The following is a 21,612-nucleotide window of genomic DNA, read 5'->3' as shown; positions in this document are numbered from 1 at the left end:
CTAATGTATGTGTGCCAGCTATGGAACTGTTGTATAGCTGTCCTCTTAAGGCTTGTCTTTTCCAGGAAGTGAAGGAAATGTAGGTGTATGTAATCCCACTAAAGTTGCCTGGCACATTGTGAGCAGAGAGGAAGGTCTCTGAGTTGGGGGATGTTACAAGCTCTCGTAAGGCTGCTGGGAAAAGAGCACAAACATACTTGTTAAGAGAGAGGGTAGCCAGGGATAAACAAGATGTTGAATTACACTTTTCCAAATGAAGGGCTCAGGGCAGCCAAGGCAAATCTTTTTGTTTTCCTCTCCCTAAACGAGACCTTTATTTTTGGCCTTTTATTTGTGGCTAGCAGAGCTGTAAGGACATTCACTTATCATAGTTGCCATCATTCTCTGAAATCTGTTCTTGGCTTTATTTGCTGGTCCACGAAATATAATAGTATTGGCATTTTATCTATATTAACTAATCATAAGACCAGATTCTTCATGGTGTAAACAAGCGTGACTTAGGAAAGCAGTGCCGATTCAGGCCACCTGAGTGTCTGATTCTTAATATAACAGGGACCATGCTACAAGAAAGTGAACAGAAGCAAACATTTATTATAGAAACTCATGTCACCAACAAAGACTCCCCCCACAACATTCAGCAGGGAAAAAAATATAGCTAAGGTAGATTTACAGAAGCCACCACTTTTCTTTTAATGATTTGGATATTGATCATTTTTAATCTTCTTCTCAGAACAACCAGGAGATCTATTACAGCTTGAGCCAGCCATGAAAAGCAGGTCCGTTCTTTAACCTGCCCCAATTCACTTGGACATATTTTATATCTCCAGGGATTCAGCCACGAAGTCCATTAGAGCATCAGATGCAGTGAGGTCAAATCAATTGTCCATACTGCAGACAAGGTAACCATCATTTACTGTAATTCTCCCCCGTCATGGTAGAGGAGAGGAAAGGTTAAAAGCTGTATTACCATGAGGCTGTCTCATCTATCTTTCAGTATATTGGTAATACCTAAACATTGCTTAAAGAACTGAATGTACAATCTTAAATCTGAACTAAACTGGATTTAATGGTTAGATTGCCAAATCAACAAATTTGTTAATGATTTTTTTCAGGTAGGAGGAGAAAAAAAGAGCAGTTTTAAAACAAAATATAAATATAAATATATTGTCACGTCTGATGCAACACATCCAATGCTATAATGGAGCGTTCATCTCAGGATGCCCTGAATGACTGACATTTATCCTTCCTCATATGTAGATATATTTACCTATGAAGTAATTTGCTGTCATCCCTTTAAGCTGGAGATGCTATGGCAGACCAAAAACAAAAGAGGAAGTAAATTCAGGATGTATATTTTGCACTGTAAATCAAGTCCTTATGTGTTTGCACTCCAGGATGGGCAATAATAATTGACTGAAGCAATCACTGCTGTGGGAAAACAAACGTGCTGGCCGTGTCGCATCTGAAGGTCAGGCCTGATGACACAGTAAGCACCTGAACTCTCACTGACTCCCGGGGAGCGGCGGGTGCCGAGCACCTCCCGGAGCTCTCCTGACAGGGACAGATTTACGCGGCCGCTGGGGCTGGGATGAGGATGCTTCCCACTCCCACCTCCCGCTGCCGGCTCTGCGGAGTCGTTTATTTCCATTACGGTGCCATGGCAGCTCTGACTCCTGCGCTCCGTGTGGTAACTGCAAGAAAGCAGAGAGAAAAATGCGGTTCTGTGCCAGACTGCGTGTTCCTCCTCCTTGGAACCACTGCACCGTGGCCCTGACTAATGGCACAGGGGCTGCTGTGCACACTGGGGACCCGTGCTGACCCCTGTCCTACCTGTGAGAGCTCAAGCACCGTGGCCAGGCCCTTGTAGGAATCCTCTGTTGAAGTGAGACATGACAATGGAGCTCAGACTTATTTACTTGCTGGTTTGCCTTTTCTAGGTTAATCTTTTCTCTTTCCCTGGATTTCTTTAATCCTGAGGTTTTTATTTTTTTTTTTTTTAAAGTAAGCGATTGAATGAAGGAGCTATTGAAATTTTCCATTTTTCAGAAATCTTTTCACAGCTGTAGAAATGAGTAAATTTATTCGTGTTTCAGAAGCTGACTTGCTGAGCAAACATACCCATGTATGGGAAATACAGCCAAAGTAGTAAGAAGGTAATTAAGCACTGTTGCACTGTTATTCTGGTATAAGTACATCAAATGTATTTCTGTGGCCGACATACATTCATGATATTCTTCATGGCAGAAAATGTGATGAATGTAGTAGGAAGGCTGCAAATTATTAACTATTTTTTGTTATGAAGCCTATTTTTAAGATCTTAGTAAGGTTTTAAAGCCCTTTACAGGAAATTTTAACTTCAGATAATGTGAGTATTCAATAACTGTAAAAAGAAACTAGCAAAAGTTTTGTGTGTGCTGAAGGAAAGATAAATGTGCTTTAGATTAGGTGTTACATACCATTCACTTAACTACTTCTCCTCTTCTGCTCCTTCTTTTTATGGTTTACCTTAACACAGAGTCTGTGTGGGTCCTTTTCCTCAGTTTATGTTACACTATCACTTCTGAATTCATCCCTCTGAATGTCTCTTCCCAGATCCTCTGCTAATACTCACAGAAGTGCAGACTGGAGTTGTCATTCAATAAAAGTAATGCCAGTCATTAAAAAATTAAGCATTAAATCAGGTAGTGTTTTGTTCATTTTAATATAGAAACTCAGAAATAAATCATGGGAATTTAAATCTAAGAAGAAATAAATTGATCCAAGTCTGGAAAGAAATGAAAGATTGGAAAGTTGCTTTACTTTGTAATAGCTCAAAAGTAGGGGCTGCATGCAGCTTGCATGATCTGTTGGGTTCCTTGCTCTGGAGCACTCTCAGATAACTCTCAGCTGAGTAGTCCCCTCTCTGCTGGCACATATTCTGCAATGCTAATTCAGAGAAGGGTCCACTGGGTTATTTAACTGAAACTAGAGTCTCAAAAAGATCAGGCAAGCTTTGCTGTTCTTTGGCTTCAATGGATATCACAGCCCTGACTGAAAGAGCACTGAACTTAATAGAAAGGCTTTGGATCTGGAAAAATGCTTACTGAAATCATTGAAAGAGCTTTAACTCCAGCAGTTAACACTTCATCCTAGCCCTTTTCTCAGCAGATACAAAAATGGGCTCTCAATGCCCAGTCATGTTTCTCAGATCAATATGACAAACTAAGGGATGTGTATTAACTATCTGCTCTGGTATCATCACATGTCAGATCAGACTTCTGAAAAATAACTCTTCGATTTTACAATAGTTCTACCTTGTGCAGCACACAAGTGTATTTTGAAGGAAATCTGTTTAGGAAAATCACTAAGGAATTCCTTAAGAGTTATATATAACATTTGGTTGACAGACTTCCTTAAAGAACTCCTTTTTCTATGTCTACAGTAATTAAATTAAAAGTTGTCTTTTGAGTATTTGATGTTGGCATGTTGCATTTAGTTTAATTTTCTCCAAATGCTAAAGAAACCGGTTGTGACAGTTATGGGGAAGTAGTTAGGTCTTGTGAACATGACAGAGGATCAGAGTCTCTGAATTTGCCATAAGGTAAAATAGTCAAGAGGCCTTTTTGGGTCACCTGGTCACTTTGTGGGGGTGTAGGAATTGCCTGCTTGTTGCATCAGTAGTCACTGCCATGAAGTGGAGCTGGTGGCATGACAGCTGTGGAGGTACAGAGGACATCAGTGTGGGGCTTTGGGGATGAAATTCTCCTTTAAGTAACCAAAAAAGATGGCTCTGGTTACAAAAAACTGGTGACATTAGGCAGAAGTGCTCTGGAAGCAAGCAGGAAACGAGCAGAAGAGGAATGTGTTTGAGAGCCAGTGTCACCCTGGCTGCAGCCTGGCTGTGGCACAGCACAACTGCCTCATGTCTGAGATGGAACAGGAAAGCTCTAGCAGGAGGTTACCCCAGTAGCTCCTTCTGTTAAAATTGAAACAGTTATTCATGAATAGCATCTTACATCTGTATAAAAACGTTTCCTACAGTGCTACAGGCTGCCAAAGAAAACTGTACTGCCCTTTTCCCTCTCCTTCTCTTTTCTTTAATAGGGTGAAAATTAGTAAGTGTAGATTGCCTGGCCTGGTGTTTCTTGGCATATACAGATAAAGCAAAACTAACTTGAAAAGCTTTGGAGCGTCTCTTCACATAAGCATGCATTTTTCTGCCATGTGCTGAATCCCCTCCTACTCTTTCCAATTTACAACATATGATTCTCCAATATGTCACTGTGAAGTCTCATTTATAACAGTTTATCCATTAGTATTTTCTGTCTGAACCTCTTACTTAGGTGCTCTCTGATGTCCAAACTGCGTGAATCACAGAAAAAAGCTGGGGTCCTCATGCTTTCATGAGGCTATTTAAACCTTCTGGACCTGGAATTGCAGATAAAAAATATGAAAAATTCAGATTGGATATACAGTTTTAATTTCTGCAGATTTCCCAATGTTCACAACTTGAAAAAGGGCCTGGTGTTTGTGACCAGATGGAAAACAACCAGCTTAAAACAGAACACACATACAAAGCAAGCCAAAGAGATTAATTAAACCTTTTGGTATTTGATTTGGATTTTGGGCTGAAACTTGTTGTAAAAGTTTTTCAAAAGCTGAAGAAGAGGTACAGCAACCAGTGAGGGAGTTCTTGCTTTACACAGATCCATCTGCCTTGCCTACAGATCTGTTATTAACTGCCTTAAATGATGGTATTTGTCCAAACCAGCAAAATGATGAGAAAATGTATTGAAATGAAACATTGCCCTGAAAGAGCTCCTGTTTTCCTACAAGTTCATTTTGAACCAATTTGCCAGATCAATTCAAGGACAAAATTCACCAAGATTTTGAGAAACAAAAGCACTAGAAATATTTCCATCAATTAGAAGAAAAAAAACTATACAATATTGTCCTCAATGTCCTGATTTCCAGCCCTGAGTTTAGTGTTACTGCTAGCTGAGTGGAAATCTCAATGAGAAGTTGGCTTTTAGAAAAGAGAATTCAACTAATTTATTTTCATAACTGAAGCTGAGGAAAATTCAAGCTATGTGACAAGGAAAAAGTTACATTATTGGAACAGGAAACATTTATGTAAAAAAAAAAAAAGGTAAAACAGGAAAACCCAAGGAAATGAGTTTTTAAATATATTTTTAACCATGCAAGATATCCCTTTCAGCACAGCATAGGATGTAGCATTAATCTTATTTGTCTGTGATTTAAAAAACTATTTCCTCATAGTCAGGACTTTGTTATATTAGCTCATTTTTACCCACAGAAGCCAAACTACTGAGTTTTTGGAGACTGTAAGCCATAAATTCTTTTCTATGACAATTAGTTCATTACTAATCTTGACCATGTGTCCAATGAACTAATGAAGAACTTTAATATTGAAAAGCACCTCATAAATCATTTACAATAATCCAGAAGAAATATTGAGCATTTGTAAATATGACTTCTTTTGGCAGGATTTGTCTCTCTTTTCGTTTTTCTTCCTGAATGCTTGCTACAATTATCTTTAAGTCTCCATGAAAGAAACCAAAGAAATGGCAAATCAGATATGTAGTAATATTAGTCATCTTACTAATGGATATCCTATAGCTTGCCTTTTTTTCCACTTCCTCTTACCTGGTCCTTTCATAACTCAGCCAGACAGACTCTTAAATACCCTTTGATTGGAGCCAATGGGTCTTAAAAATGTAATTTATGCAGGAGTTGATTTAAATGGAAAAAACCCAAAGTCTTGTGCTTTTAGAAAATGTAAATCTGTCTGGATCTCCTTAACGAAGGTTCTTGACTACAGGAGAAACTCTCCTCCTTTTTATTTTTAATTTTTTTTTTTTTTTTTTTTTTTTTTTTTTTTTTTTTTTTTTTTTTTTTTTTTTTTTTTTGATTCAGGTCTTCTTTAAAAAAGCAAAAACCTAAAAACAACCAAACTTTGGAATCATGGTTTTTATCTGTTGGTTTTTTGTCCAGCAGCCTCAGCCAAAACCTTGCCAGAGGTGACATGCAGGATGCTGTCAGCAGGCAGATGCCATGATGACCTCTCTGTCAAGACAGAGCAACAGTGCAAACAGTGCATAACACAGGAATTTCAGGGACCAGTGCATTTATCTTAACCCTGACTCTGAGAAACTTCTACAAATGTTAAAAAAAACCCAAGCACCAATAGTTAAAAAGGGGAGCTAGGTGTAAATCCTTGTTACTTTCCTGGTACTGTATGGCAATTAAAACATGACAACTTTGCCTCAGCCATAATATCTCAGAAATCCTAGGAGAATGAAGGGCTAAAGCAGCCTGCCTCCATCTGTGAGCTGCTGAGGCTGGCTGATGGCAAACAGCTCATGTGTTAATTCGTGGGTAAAGCCCTCCTGAGGCAGGTTGACAAGTTGTTTATTAGTGGGGTTGTAACTTGAGGAGAGATAAGGGTTCTCTGAACTACTCTCAGCATAAATTTCTGCAGTTATTCTATGAAGGTCCTAAATGCATACTTGTATTGGTGGCTAAGTTTCATTTTTCCAAAAGGGAGTGCCAGTGTCTCTGTGAAAGATTCTATGTGAGGGACAGGCTTACTTAATTTTATAATTTTGTGAACTCCACCAGTGTCTACTCCTTTTCTTTCAAATTTGGGATAAGGACATCAGATAATATGGTTTTCTTTATCTTGCTCTGTCTTGAAAAGGTTATGCTGGTGTGCTTGAGTGTTCCTATTGATATTTCAGATCTCTCAAGACACAGACTGCATCAGATAGTAGTGAACATACCTGACACCTCCTCTGGAAGGAGTCAGATTTTCTTTTAAGGAATTTTACTGTTTTAATGGAGAGAAGTACTGGGAAACTTCTTTAACCTGAAGGTTCTATAAAGATTCAAGCCAGATTCTACTTGCTTCCACTTCTTGTTGTGTTCAGTGTATTATAACTGTATGAGAAATGTTCAAAAAGAATACCTAGTTCACTTATAATAACTTAAAACTTAGCTCACCAGTTCTGATTCACATACCCGCTAGCTTGGAAATAAAAAATGAGCAATGTCTTATTTTTAAGCCAAGTATGGAAATTAGATATGGTTTCTAACTTGTTTCTGCTTCTAGTCTTCTTAAGTGTGTGTGGGAGAGGATGAGAACAAGACAAAGACATCTACAAAGAGAAGAGGAATATTTCCTTGAGACCCAAACAGAAATAATTTACTCTTAGTGTGTATTTTTAAGTGGCTTAGTTGATGGCATATTTACTGCACATAAATCTGGAGGCACCCCAGTTGTTGATTGGGATCAGAAGTTTTATGAAAAAAGCAGGACTTTATTTTCCCCCCAGAGGATCCCTGCTGATATCCCTGCTGTGCCCAGCCTTGGCCTTGCAGCACTGTGCTTGTATCCTGCTGGAATCTTTCTCTGGGGGTAACTGGGAGACAGTGAGACAGTGGGGGAACTTGGATGAGCCTTGAAATTAAGCTGTGCCTCCTCTCTTCCTTTTTTACTCACTTGATCACATCAGCTTCTGGTTTTAAAATGATGACACATTTTAGGGCAGTATTTAAACCCCTGAAGTAAATTTTCTATATATTTCTATTTAGTACTATGTTTAAAGAGATAAAATATCATGAACATCATACTAACAGAATACTTCCTCCATCTCCATCTCTTATTTGCTCTTATTTTCATCTTAAGCACCTGAATTATTGGAGTACAATACATTAATCAGGCATTTCACAAGCCAGAATGCTATGTAGCTTGATCACTTTTGGGGTAAAATTTAGCTAGACTGCCTAAAAATGCTTATTGGTCTCTATGGATTTGTGCTGAATTTATTTAAGACAAAGTGTAATATAAAAAGCCCTTTCTGCAGTTAATTAGCCTCCAGGTTATTGCAGGCCCCAAGGCATTGTATTTGAGTTGTCATTGCTACTTGCAAAGATCAGCAGTACTTAATTCTTGTGTTACACAAAGTAGATTCCCTATGCTTATCTGGCTAGTGTTAATTCATTGTTTCCAGACTCTATTTTTCATTTTCTTCTTGGCTATTAAAGATGGTGCTAGAGATGAAGAACTTTGCTGAAAGCAGATGTATTACACTGAGACAGTACCAGTTTAAATTATGGCAGAACTAAACTTGAAGGAGGTTCCTCCAGAACCATGCTATTGTAACTGGGGGCAAGATTTGTTCCTGTTACATGATAAAAATAAAACAAATAGGGTTCATTCAGACTCCTTTGGGATATGGTAGATCTAATCTTATTAATTATTCCTGTTTTCTAAGGAGAAAACATCAGATTTCCTCCACTTGGTAATTCTGTTTTCTCAGAAAACATTTACACATGTTCCAATACCCAGCTAGCCCTGGCAGGAACTCTTTAGTGGTTAGAGAAGTGGCAGAAGGTTAAATCATCTGACTTTGATGTGATGTTGATTGTTTACCCTTAGTGTACAGTAATATCTTAAAAAAACCAAAGCAAAGTGGGTGTATTCATTACTGGCCAAACACAGCTGACAAGTTAAGGAATATGTGACGCCCCTCAGCTGAGACCAAAGTGCTTCATTTTAATGGAGATTACCGTAAGAACCAAATGAAGTTGTCTGAGGGAAAATGATGTCTCCTGAGCTTTTCTTCTGGTTTGGCCACAAGTTAATAACACAACCAGCACTTAACAAAAAAATGCAGGGACTGTATTATCTTTTAGCAAATGCCAGTCATGGGCAATCCAAACAGGTCAATTACTAGCAATTCTCCAAAGATCTCCTGAAACCTCAGAAGAGTTAGAGATGCCAAGAAAATGTCTAGATGCACAGAGACACAGAAACAGAAATAGGGCACAAACCAATTTGCAGAAATGGAATTTAACCCTTAGAGGGAAGAACCCAGCCTGCTACATATTCATTTCCACTTCATTAAATATTTATGGTGAGACATGCATGTAATGTGATTCTGCATTATGGAAAAAGCACAAACTGAATCTGCACTGTTTCAGTCGTTTAACCTGTTTTTTCAATCTTTCTGTATCTTGCAGGTATTATGGGCAAATGTGGGGTTTTCTGCCACTGACATGTTAGACATTTGGAAATGAATGTGTTCTCTTGAATAATCCTAAATCAGCACACACAAAACAGCGTGTAGAGGCCAGTGACAGCCTATTCTTCAGCTCAATAGCATGTCTACGACTTATTAATATTAATGAAACCTGCACACAAGCATGTGGGGATAATTGACCCCATTAAATTCCATTTACTCATGAGCTACTTTGTAAGGTTTTCCTCTTAGTTATTGTAGTTTTTATCAAGGATAGAAGTTGGAACAGCGTTTATGCCAACAAAAAACTATTTCAGAAGTAGCTTTGTGGGGGAAAAAAAATAGAAAAAAAAAGGAAAGGGAAAAAAGGCTCAAGAAAAATGAAGTACCACAATGTTTTAATCCAAGCTTTAAACAGCTAATGAAAACAACCTTATCTTTGCTTTAAACCTTTATTGGGACAGGACATCAAAATCCTTTAGGAGATGAAGGCATCAGCCTGTGTCTATATTTTTTTTTGGGGATCTCTTATTTATTTTTTTCATTTGCAGGATTTTGCATTGAGCTGGACGAACATGGGAGGATGGAGCAGTATTTCAAACGCATCCTTGGAGATCTGGGTCCATTCAAAGCCAGGATGGACAGAACTCAGAGCAGCCTGATAAAACTGAAGATGTCCCTTTAGGGTACTTTCCAACCCAGACCATTCTGTGATTTTATGGTTTAATTTTTTTCTCTTAAATTCTCTGAATTTTGCCTTAACTGAGTTTTCTTTCATGCTTTTTCTATTATTTTTCTGAGAAAGTGAGTAAAACAAGATAGTCAATCTGGCCAAGAATATCTGATAACTTTCAGCTGATCTTTTCTTTAAAAGAATTAGCCCATGATATGAAATTGGTTTTGCAAAGTTATGTACAACTATAATCTAGTCAGACACACCAAGATAAAATACTCGTGTTAGAAGTTGCCATTAGTTTTGCCATAACTACTGTTTTGTAGTAGATATTATTCAAAATAATTTCCCTGACAGTAATTTTATAGTTTCTTGGTAATGATCTCAAACAAACCTCTTTGAACAAACCTCACAATGAGATCAAATCTTGCACAGCAGGAGCACTCAGACAACATGAGTGGTTGTAAACCTGCTACTTTGTATCAAGAAATTAGCCTTTTTACAGTCTTAGCACACCTTCAAAATCCCCTTGTTCAGGGCTGCAGGGCACTTGAAAAAAGGTCCAGAATAACGTTTGGTGTCCCCAGACCTGAATTGGGTGTACACAAGATCCAGTGTCTCCACCAGCTCCAGGCTGACATGCTGCTTGTTGCACCAGAGCAGAATGAATAATCTCCAGACGTGAGTTACTGGCACAATTAAGGCAAGAGCACAGCTGACTGACATCGTGAACAAAAGACCTTTGGCAAAGCTTCCAGTGCAAAAGCAGAGAGGAAATTCACTCTTGGCGCCGAGCGCTCGCAAGTACAAGCAGGACGAACTGCTGATTAACAAGCTCAGACTCAGACCAAATTCCAAAGGATGAACAATGGCAATTACATTCTGTTATGTCTCTCTACAGTGTGCAAGCAATTTTTCATTACGTTAGAATCCATAGGCAACTCCAGCAGTACCTTTTCACTGTCTAATTGATACTTATGAGGTTTGGCTTGCAGCTTTCAAAAGAATCAGAAATACAGAGAATTCTGTACCATCCAACAAGAAAGCAAAGTTCTGTAATATTAGTTATAGGTGCAGTAGGTTTTGATGGCTCTAACACAGCTGGGTCATTTAATAGGGCAGGCAAGACACAGTTGTGCTTTGGAGGGTGCACACTGAACTGGGCTGCTGGGGTTTCCTCATAAAAATGAACATGCTGATCCCTTCATGGGGCTCTAGCAGGTTTGGGGACATGATTTCTTCTACAACAGTCAGGTCAACCCCTCTTTGAGGGACATATTTTTCCCCACATTGATTTGATTCTTTTTATAACTTCTAGCAGTTTGTTTGCTGCAGCACTTCTGGTTTACTGGTCCCAAGGTCACAGGGTCACCTCTGAGCCTTTCTCACATATTTTCATCTTCTTTTTCCTTGCCTGTGGTAGTGAGGTCAGTGCAAATAATTGATTATACTGAGCTAGTACTGGGTATTTCATATTTGAGGGAATCCCCTCTGTTCCAAGTGTAATATTTTTTTGACACTTTGGTCTGATGCAGTCCTGGAGATACTTCTGGTCTCATATAGGAACCTCACTGTCCTCCCTTACTGATTATTGATGCAAATAACCTATTCAGGTTTCCCGCAATAGCTTTCTCTTCCAGAACTGCTCCTTTTGTACCTCTGTCATATGTTGGCACCATCAGTTTACCAATTACCTTCTAGCCTGAGGTAAGTGAATGCAGTTATTAGGTTTGTATGTTTAGCAAGTCACTCTTCAAACTGTTGTGGGCCTATTTACAGTGGTTTCAGTTAACTTCTCCAAGTCAAGCCTCTTATCTACTTTTCTCCATAGAATAGGACTTACTTTTTGAAGGATGGTTTTTTTCTCCTGATAACCGTGTCTCTGCTCTTTAGACATGGTAACTATGTTTGATATTTGAAAAGACTATTTAATGGTATACATTTAAACTGGACCTTTATTGTACCTTTAAGCAGACTCTACATGGATTGTGCTAGCTGTGCTTTTTTTTTTAATTAACTTTGCCATTTTAAGGTAAATTGCTGCCAAGACTGGTATTTTTTTACTTTATCCACCTGTGAGGTTTTGAATTTGAGAATGACAATGTCAGGACATAATGTTTTTCCTTACATTTAGAAAGTTGGCAGCTTAGCTCTGCTGAATGTATGTGACCAGTAAGAGGTACTGGCATTCAGGTATGTCAGTCAGTGTCTTACCTCAGCTCTGACTCCTCAGGGGAGCTCTTAGAGCATCTCTGAAGAGCTAAATGGTTCGTACACACTGTAGTAAATGGCACACAATATTATCCTCTCCTCTGGCAGCTGTGAGAGAACCCTCCAAGGGACAACCTATGGCCAGAGAAGGGCTGTGCACAAGTGCACAGTCTCCAGCTGAAGAAGCTGCAGACAAAAATGTTACCTTGAGTTCCCAACTTTTCAAGTCCTGAGAGAAACAGTAATTTAGTCCTTTGGTGAACCACACCGTGCCAGGACAGGTTTTCTGAACTCCATGCTGTTCTATCACACTTAACCTGCTAGTTGAATAACACAGTGTGGCATTATCTGATTTCTCCAGTGCTTACAGCAAAATGACTTCATAATAAAAGCATTCACATTCTCCTATACAACTTCAGATTTTGCCAGAGTGTTATGTTTCTAATAATGAAAAACATGGCTTATTTCAGATGATAAAGTAGCCATAAATAAAGAGCTCACAGGAGCAGGCTGACAAATAAACTTTTTATATGTTGGGTATGTATGGGGATGTAGTTTGTGGTGACAGCACATTGCTCAGAAAAGCAGGTCATATGCTGCTTCCTATTATACCAGTGTCAACCCAGAGAATTTCCATTGTCTGTATTTCAACCAGTTCAACTAAGATAAAGATCTCTGCACAGCATTTCATAGCCTTTTTGCCACTGTATAGTATTAAAAAACGAAAGTACTGTAGGGGTCAAATTACTTTCAATATTGTTTGTGATAATAAATGCAGTACAAATGGTTGTGTTTCATCCATTAATCATAATAAAAGCATAAAAAAGGCTGAAATAGATTTCAGTAAGGTATCAAGCTCTTCTCTTGCAACATTTTGAAATTTAGGCATGTGGTACAAGGCAATGTCTGTCACTGTGACTGTCACTGGAAACCAGACACTTCAGGATAAGCATTGCCATTTTATGTTGCATAATGATAAGGATCAAGTCCTCTGTCCCTAGACTACTTGTAGTAAAAAGAAACTAAGACGAAATAGTTGAAAGGACAACAGAGAGGATGGTTCAGAGGGACAAGTGAAGAGGTATTCAAAAAGCACCATGCCCCATGCACATACCCAAGAACAACAAGAAGAAAAGGGGAAGCTCTGTGCAGGGCTGGGCTGGCAGGATGCACACAGGTCTAAGCCCAGAGTGGTTCCCAGCCTCTTCCCCTGCTAATCTTTGGACCTGAGTAACAGGGGCAGATGTGCTGGGAGCCCTGCCAGCGCCAGCAATGGGGCACTGCTGGCCTGGGCTGGCTGCACTCAGCAGCCCTTGCCAGGGCTGTGATCCCAAAAGTTGTCCTGACCTGGAGGGGAAAGGAAGTGTTAAATGTGCCACAGTTTGGAGAGGCACAGCAGGTGTTGCTTTAGCCTGGGAGTGATGCTCCAGCCAGCCAGAGCCCTGTGAGGTTCACCTACCTGGCAGTCCAGAGCAGGGGAACTGAACTGAAGGCTCAAAGAGAGTGACAAAAGTAGGGCAACATCCATGGACAAAGCCTGAGCAGCTTAACTCACACTAATGGAAAAAGGGATTTGAGTCGCTAAAATCTGTTACATCGAACAGAGATGAAAATATAAGTATTTATTTCTGGGCTGTAAGAGTGCTGGGAGAGAGGAGAAATAATGCCTACCATATTCCTGTTCTGGAGGATTTTTTTTTACCCTCCTATTTTTTAATAACACAGATGTTATTTTCAGTATAAATATTTACATTTTTTTGTATGAAAACTCAAGAAAAATTTGAAATCTGGTTGCAGGTTTAAACATTTTTCACACACATATACACATACTAAGCCCCTGCTCCCATATTTCTCCAAATATCTGTTTCATTATGTGCTCTCAGAACAGCAAACAGCTACACAGAAAAAAACCCTTTTTGTTCTTAAAAAAAAAAATTAAACATAATATAGACTCTTTCTAAGAGATCAATATAAAACAGATATTACATGACAATTAATCAAATGCTGTATGTGAAAGGGCAAAATGTAGATCCTATTCAAATTTGTAACAATGTAAAAGAAAAACCAGAAAAAATTGCTATTTCTCTGTTCTTAAGTACCACAGAAGAACCTGCCATTTTTCTGTAATGGAACAGCATGGAGTAATATGAATAATTTGAATTTCAGGAGCTTGTTTCTATCTGAGCAGTCTCATTTCATAACCAAGTCAGATGAGCCCTACCATCCTCACTGGAATGGGAGTCATGTAGGTTCATTCTCATTTTATGGATGAAATTATTGAAAAAGAAGCATGGTGACTTGCCTGGTGCAATGCAGAATATTGTCTAAAGAAGAAATGAACCCCAGGTCTGTGGCCATCTCATTGTGTGCATTAACCTCTAGGCTTTCCAGCATGTAAGAAAATTAATTTCCTGGCTATTCAGTTTTTTTGTTTTCTCAGTTGCAGAACAACAGTAATACTTCTGAAGATATTAGCATTATTTATATTAGATAGGAGATGGTTTTTTAAGCCAATTCCTGATTAATTTCCTCTGGGGCAAATTCTGCCTGTGCTTTCCAATATTCAATTTATGCTGCCATCAGTAGCACTTCCATGGGTTGACCTGTCTGGACTGGCAGGAGGATGAGGGGCAGGGAATGGGAAAACCCACAGGTTTACCTGCTCACTTCAGGAAATGAAGGTACACCCAATCCCTTGCCCTTCTTCTGGCCTCCCATGAAAGCTCATCTGAGTACAAGCACCACACACTAAAAGACATTTATTCCTTCTGCTTCATTTGACCTGTGGCAAAGCTGGTGGAAACTGTCAAATTATCCTTGGAGAAAATTAAGGATCTCCTGGGAAAAGCAGAATTTTACTATTTTAGTCTACCTTTCACAACCCCTGCTTAAAGGAAAAAAAAAATGGTAGTGGTTTATTTAGTTTTTTGTAATACATTGATTAAAAAGTTGTGCTGAAATTCAGATAATTCTGCTTTTCTCTGAGCAGCCAGTGACACTGACTGCCATGCAGTCCATGGCAAAGAGGCACCTAAGAACACGATTCATTCTCTTTCCCTTCTCTTTGTGGCTCAGCACAGAATTCAATGATACAAATGCTAGAGCCAAACTGCAGTGGTTGTGCCAGCTGTGGGGAAAGGGCGCTCAGCCCTGTGACTGAACTCCTCACCCATTCCTGTGGGGAGAGGGTGCCTGGCAAGCACACAGATGGCTCCTACAGAAGGTCACCAGAAGCGTTCATGCACACCCTACTTATTTCTGCACAGTATTCATTGATTCAAAATGCTTCTGAGCCTCTCTCTCCCCTTCTTGATAGAATTCTTACTACGTTTTTAAATCTATGCCAATTTCAGTGTGGCTGATTTAGTTTCACACAGAAGAAGTGTGGGAGCAGCAGTCTTGGTTCCCCTGGATAAGCACTGGACTATGTGCTACTTGTGTGTGACTACATCTGCTGTGAGCCCTCGAAGTATCAAGTCCTTCCAGGCAAGACGTAAATCTTTTGTCAATGAAAAGGGCAGATTATCTGATTCTCAGCTGTTTCTTTTCCAAAAAGCTATCTGATCAATAAGATAAATATTCAAGATGGTTATTTAAAAGAAAAAATAAAAGTAAAGCCAGAAGACTATTTTTTATGTATTGAACATTTATGAAGAATCATAGACTGGGGATCTGTCCTTATGGTATGTCTCAGGTCAGAAATGCAGTAGTGCAGGAAAAGGATTTTTAAAGGGGTAAAGAACTTAATAATACATTGGCTGTAATATAATTTTTACCTTCTGAGCCAGTCCCTTGCAGCGAAGCTACAGATTAACTCCTAAGACAACTGGGTGCAGCTTTCCTGGGTTAACCAAGCTGGAACAGGGTCAGTCCAAGTGTGGGATTGTGAAGAGCGTCAACTGGGATCTTTATTCTCAGTAAATATCTTCTTGTTACCACGTATCTTCATACTGAAAAGTGTGAAGAAATTAAACTGATGACCAGCAAAAGGCAACAGATAAAAGAGTCATGGATTTATTATTTCTCTATGAATCCAGTTACTCTCTTTTCCATTTTCAACTTCTGTAGGTGTTGAATTTTAATTTTGGTATTGTTGATACCAAAACAAGGTGATCTCAGCTGTATATGGGTAAGCTGATAGAGTTTTCCAGCACTGTTGGCCTTGTACTATCCCAAATCCCAAAACAACCCAAACACACCAAAGCCCTACCTTTCTCTGTAATTCAGCTGTTTCTCACAAAACTCCTCCTTAACCACCTGGGAATTCCTCATGGCACCACGTGTACATTTGTCAGCTTCTTACCCTATGATCTGTCACATCCAGCAATTTCTGATGCCATATTCAGGAGTTTCTGAGGCCACGTGTCACCAGATGACACAAGGAAAAACGACGCACCACAGCTTTGGTCACGATGAAGAGACTAATTTATTTTCTCTGCCTCCAATCTTTTATAGTTCTCAAAAGGTGCCAGTGGATTGGAGGGTGAACGTGCCACCTCTCCAACGACACTGGACAAACTACCTGTACATCAAATTTCTCTGCCTCTATGAAAGAATGCAAAACAATAGGTTATTTACAGAAAGTTGTGTGGGAAAGTTCTCTACAAGAATGTAAACTCAGAAGGCTTTAGAAAACTCTTGATAATCAGGTGACAGCCATGCTCTGTGAGGTGTGTCCCATCCCCTGACCACAGCCCTGGCACTCAGTGGCACAGCCACAGCCAGGGAGAGAAACATGTACATTCTGCTAGGACTAAACCAGAATCACCGTGGTATGCAAAAGGTGAAAATACCAATGTTTCTGGATTGATGTGATACCCCTTTTCCATGCTGCTTAGTTCCTGATCACTGATGGAATGAATTACTGAAAGAACAGGATGCACCATCTGGTCCCAGACAAAGGCAGCACCGTGAGTTAAATAAGAGCTTGAAAGGGACATAAAGATGTTTGTGACAGCCTAAGGAATAGAGGCCACTCCAGGAAGCTGCTCCAGTGAATGACGGGTTCAAAGCTGACAAAACAAAACTTGGAGTTGAGAAATGTATAGTTTTGGGGAAATGTATTTAAGTGAGGAGGAATGGAAAACTAAATAAAACCATGATAATCATTGGAACTGTACATAAGATTACTTATATTAGATTTGGATAGGTCCTCAGAGGAAAACAAAAACATCTTGCTGTAAAAAAGATCAGCCACAATAGCAAAGTGGATAGTCCTGGAAGTGCATGGGCCTTTTTATGTGCAACTTTGGAAAACCAAGCTATGAATATATGATTTGTTGCATTTTTATTATAGAAAGTTTTATCCCATTTTTATGATTTTAGGATTAATAAATATTATCCAAGTCAAGCATAAAATGAGCAGCATCTCATTCAGCACATTTACTGGACTTTCCAGTGTGTTTATCATTTTCTTCTGGGAGCATGAATATAGCAATGATTAGAAAACAATACGGCAGGAAACTCTTATGTTAAACATTTGGGTTATGTATTACAGATTGTCTTGAATTCTCTCACTTTTCATATTTAAATATTTTCAAAGTTTTTCTGAAGCTTTTAGCATATTTTCTGCTAAATATGTACAAGCAAGGCAGAAGATTCATGGAGGACTCTGGTCTTCTGTTACTGTTTAAACACTGATGCTTAAGGTTTAAATTTACAGAGAAAAAAATCATTCTACATCAAAACTAAGGTGTTGCATGTTTATTTGCAGACCAAGCTCCAGTAGTAATGTGTATTTGTCATGGAAACTGATTTGAGTTTAATTCTAGTCTCTCTTTTGCACTAGGAAAATGTGAGTTTCATTTTACTTGTCTCTGTTTTCAATTATAATTTGACAAAAGAAATAACCACATTACCTATTTGATTTGCCAGAACTTTATCCCAGCACCACCTGTTGAGCCCTCGGCACTTGAATTCTGACATAGAGCAGAGAACAAAATTATGCAGTTGGCATTCTAACCAGCAAGGATGCCAACAAAAGCATAATATAGCCTTTGTACTCAAAGCACAACAAAATATATATTAAGCTACCAACTGCAAAGGTTTAAGCAAGCCACATTTAATTATACATGAACATATCTTTCCAACAAATAGCTCAGTAGAAAAAATGCTGTGGAGGTTAGAAAGAACCCTTTTGGTTTGCTTTGCTAAATATTGCAAGCTTAAAATAAATAAAGTTTCACAATGCCATGTAGATTTACATCAGAGATGGCAAGAGGACAGCCAGCTGGTTTATTCAAATAGATGGGTTCAACACTATCAGCTTCCCAGCTTAAACAAAACACCCCATGTTCACTTCTGGCAGGAGATCTGACCTGGTGCTGCCCTGGTATCCCAGGAAGGTGGAAGAAGAGGCTCCCAGCACTTGTCTGGATGCTCTCTTCTGCGAGTAACTGGGAACAAAATAGAAAGGATCAACTGTGTCTTTGATGCATGTTTCTGAAAGCAGCACTTTGCCACAAAAATAATCACAACTGCTTCCTTGGCTCTCCTGGCCTGAGCTCTGCATTGAAGAGGGATAGAAGCTGGAGGAGGCAGGACAGGTCAGGAGGGATGAGGCAAAAGCTCTGCTCCTCAGTTCTGCAGAGGTCTGCAGAGGGGCTGTGAACTCACAGGGGATTTGCATACTGAGAAGGGCTACCAGTAGTTCTAGCAGTGATGTTACAGCTTCCAGAATTTGTTAAAAGATATAAGTCAAATCACTGCACACTTTTTAAGGGACCATTTTAAAATACTGGTGATAGTGACAATTCTCAGATTTTTGTCACCTCCCCAATAAGTCTACAAGAGATTTAACTGGTAAAAAAAACAACTAATTTTGTAAACAAGGGAACAAACCAGCTGTAAATCACAAAGTAATGGAAAGATTTTACTTACTGTGCTAACTTTTGAATCCTGAGGGACTTAAGTAATCCCTTCCACAGTGGGCTCATGCAAGCCTAAATGGAGGAGACACCTCTAGACACCTGTTAGATCCCCCAGATACAAAGCTCTGTTGCCTGGTTCCTGAAAGCTATTATATTCAACCCAGAAAGTTCAGTGAGAACGTCCTCTGATAGAAAGTAGAACATTTCCTATTGTGTTCAGAAAAGTGGAGAAGGTTTTTGTGGATTGCTTTCTTACCAATGCATTGCAGCAATCAGCACTCAGCAGAACTTGCAGAATCTCCATCTTTGGAGGGTTCAACTGGACGGGACACAGCACGAGCGACCTGAAGTAATGAGACCTCTGTTGAGAAGGGGATTGAACCACCTACAAAAGATTTTTCAGCCTAAATTATCTATGATTTGAAAACTGACCTAAAGAAATCGGAAAAGTTTCCCTTAATGTCATTAAATTTTAAAGAAATGCATTTTTGTCTTATTTTTTAAAGATTGGAATTGCATATTTACTATTTATAATAGCTTCTAAAACATATCTTTTGTAATTGGATATGTCAATGTACTTTGATTTTTTTTTTTTTTTTTTACTTCAGGGATTGATTAAATAGAAGCACATTCATAAATGGTCCCATAAGTATATTGGGTACCTGTGGTGTCATTCCAATCAGTTGATGAAAGTGCTTGCCTAAAACTCTAAAATGGGGGCTTGAAACTTACCCCAATATCCTTAAGTCTTCTGTGCTGAAAATGTAACCTGACAATTGTTAATGAGAAAACCTTTCCTTCAAATTTGTAACAGAAACTGTAGAACACTTTCTAAGAGACAGGCCATATTTATGAAAGCCAAATCTAGTTGATCTCTCCTTCTCAATTGCAAATATCCCTTGTGGTAACCACATTTCATTCAGGAGAGTAAGGCTACAGGAAGTACACATATGACAGATAGTTTGGCATCATCCACTTCTGGATTTCTCAGATGTCTAACAGCCAAGAAAATGTTCCATCCTTTTAATTTCTTTCAAATAGCTGATACTTTGTAGTATTTACTCTAAATGAAAGCTTCAGATGGAGTATCTGGATAGTGTTTGAAAAGGGCATCAAAGAACTCTCCTGTAATAGAATCCAGCATCTCCTAATTTCTCCCTTGTTCAGAATAGCTACAAATGCTTAAAATTGCAACGTGGATGGAGCTTCAAGTTTTAAAATCATAAACTACCAGAAATGCACTGTGTGGTTTACTGCCTTCCACAATCTCTCTAACATTCCTGGCACTTTGCTGCCTCACAATAGCCTTGAAAGCCACTGGAAACACTGGAACAATTCCTTGCCCAGCAGACACACAGGAGAGCAGCAGGTGGATTGATGAACAGCCTGAGCTTGACAAGTGACTTTTTCACCCTTGACTGCTGTTCTGAATTTAATGAACCCACCTTGAATATTAGAGGCAAGCATTTCAGCTTGACGTGGAAGTTCTTGCATGTAAAACAGGTATGAAAATTACGAAGCTCTACAGGTAGATTATAACGACCTGTACAAAAGGCAGCACCTTTTCAAGCAATTGTTAAAAGTCTGCTAATGCCTCAAATACTGTTTAGTCCTTTTTCACTCAACAGGTAGTTTCTATTAATGCCTTGTATCATCATATAAAGTGGGATGCGCTATTGATTTTAATTCCACTTAATTCTAGACCATTTGGGAAGCAATAATGGTTCTGGAATGAAATGTCAATGGTTCTTTCATTAGTTTAGTGTTTTGTGTCTGCAGCACTGCTGCAAGGAAATGCCCTCACTTTGCATCAAGTTTCTCTTATTTGAGTATTCTGATAGTGCACACACCCACACCCACCCTTCAGAAACCACTGACCCTAGGGATCCTTTCACTTTAAGCTGAGTTTACCTGTCACTGAAGGTGACTGAGGTCAGCTGGCTTAAAATGACTGATCTATAACCCACACTTCCTGAAGAAATAATTTAAATCCAAAGAGAGAGTCTCATAAATTCCCAGGGAGATCTTAGTATCATAAAAATAGACTTGACACCACTCCAAAGTTTAGCCTCTGCCTTGACAAAGAGGAATCTAAGTCAGCTCTGGAGCAGATCCTTCACAGGAGACACTTCTCAAAGTTCTCCTCAGCAGTCTGTGTCTTCCTTATCTTTTGGCAACTTGTCACTGATCCCTCTGCCAGCTTTAACTGATAGTGAGATACTGCAGCTGATGAAGGTGGGAGAGAAAAAGAAGTTCTACTTCTCTGTATCTCCTCCTTGACATCATTACTGGTGCAGATATGTCTGTAGAACTGTGCTCAGGGTGATGCAGGGCACAGACAAGTATTTGTATAGGAAAATCCTACCACATTGAATAGAATTCTATAGAAACAGCTCTAGGAGTTTCTTGTAGTTGTAGAATGAATCTTGGTATATATTTTTAATGACATATTAAAGATCTACACCAAGCGCAACATTTGCTAATACATTCTGTGGAGGTTTTGCTGGAACTTGTCCTGTTGTGCTTCCTGCCCATCATAATCACATTGTTCCTTCTGCAACCTGAGCCCTTGACTGCTCTGGAAACTGGTTGAGATTTACCCAGTACTGCTTCCCAACACAAAGTGATTTCCTGTCTCAAATGACTAAACTGTTGCATTGAGCAGAGAAGGACTCTAATTTCACTGTCACCCTCTGAGCTAGCAAGATGATTTATCCGTTTGTTTATGTGCCAAAGGCTGCCTGTGAGGAGCAGGCTTTGGGAAGGGGCACGAAGGCAGGTGATGATTTCATTAGGCAGCACCTAATACTGCCTACTTTCATTGGCACCTCCCCAT

General features: G+C 39.2%; 2 long non-coding RNA genes across 2 annotated transcripts in view; one reads left to right on the top strand and one right to left on the bottom strand.

Moving 5' to 3' along the window:
* LOC128811817 (uncharacterized) overlaps positions 1 to 12,679 on the top strand; it is a 29,099-nt gene extending 16,420 nt beyond the window's left edge. The window contains exon 3 of the long non-coding RNA XR_008438486.1: positions 9,575 to 12,679. This is a non-coding gene — a long non-coding RNA (uncharacterized LOC128811817). The remainder of the gene's footprint in view (positions 1 to 9,574) is intronic.
* On the bottom strand, positions 1,565 to 19,200 carry LOC128811818 (uncharacterized). Its single transcript, XR_008438487.1, has 3 exons — positions 19,033 to 19,200; positions 15,684 to 15,857; positions 1,565 to 1,691 (listed from the first exon to the last, which is right to left on the bottom strand). It is a non-coding gene; the product is annotated as an uncharacterized LOC128811818 (long non-coding RNA).
* Between the last annotated feature and the right edge of the window lie 2,412 nt (positions 19,201 to 21,612).

The sequence above is a fragment of the Vidua macroura genome, chromosome 9, assembly GCF_024509145.1.
Source record: "Vidua macroura isolate BioBank_ID:100142 chromosome 9, ASM2450914v1, whole genome shotgun sequence".
In the NCBI taxonomy this organism is placed as follows: domain Eukaryota; kingdom Metazoa; phylum Chordata; class Aves; order Passeriformes; family Viduidae; genus Vidua; species Vidua macroura.
Note: the sequence above shows the minus strand (reverse complement) of the source record. Positions and strands in the feature narration are given on the sequence as shown.